Source organism: Parasteatoda tepidariorum, chromosome 6 (assembly GCF_043381705.1).
Source record: "Parasteatoda tepidariorum isolate YZ-2023 chromosome 6, CAS_Ptep_4.0, whole genome shotgun sequence".
In the NCBI taxonomy this organism is placed as follows: Eukaryota; Metazoa; Arthropoda; class Arachnida; order Araneae; family Theridiidae; genus Parasteatoda; species Parasteatoda tepidariorum.
Window position 1 is genome coordinate 72011513 of NC_092209.1, and position 874 is coordinate 72012386.

The following is an 874-nucleotide window of genomic DNA, read 5'->3' on the forward strand; positions in this document are numbered from 1 at the left end:
TTTTCCTGACAAATTGGATTAATGCCTACTAAAGAATTTTCCTGATAAATCGGTTTTAATGCCTACTAAAGAACTCTCCTGATAAAATCTCCAGTTTTTTTTAAAGGATGATCCGCTGACCAACTACCGTCAGGGATGGAAATCCCCCACAGTCCGTTTTCACTCCTGTTCCAGTCATCACTAGTTCCACATCCTTGGCATGAGCCATTCCTAAAATGATGTCGTGCCTCAACATGATGATTTGTCTAGTTTGTTTTTCCTCCAATAAAACAATAGTGATTTTTTTTAAAAAAGAACTGGACTGATTCCTTTTTCACTAGCCAAAAAGTTTTTGTTTGTTTCATCCTAAACTCATCTCCGATCCAGGACTGGATATCTTTTTATGGATAAAAAGGTATGTGCTTTGAATATACTTGTTATCTCCTAGAACTGTTTTTGAAGAAGAATTACTATTTTTCTGGGTTAGCCAAACTTCGTAAAATGTACAACTAACTATGTTTCACCCGGCCATTATATTTTTAGTTTTTCTCTTTCTAAATTGTTATTTTTTTGCAACTTTTTCATTCTTTCTATACCCAACCTTAACAGGGCAACCATATTTCCCAGATTACTGCTAACCCCTATATTTTGGCGGTCAGAAATCCGGACCCACTGAAGAAAAGCTAGGTTTATTCAGAGAAAGTAAGTTTCTTTTTGCATCTGATTTCATAACTTAAAATACCGTCTGCACTTATTATTTAGCTTATTTGAGGTCACCGGCTCAAGCCATTAAGATTGAGACATAGAAACATGCAGATCTGATCATTATATCTAAAGTTATTTAGGGTAGTCCTTTTATTTTGAGCACTGTACAAAAAATTGAAAGATAACACAA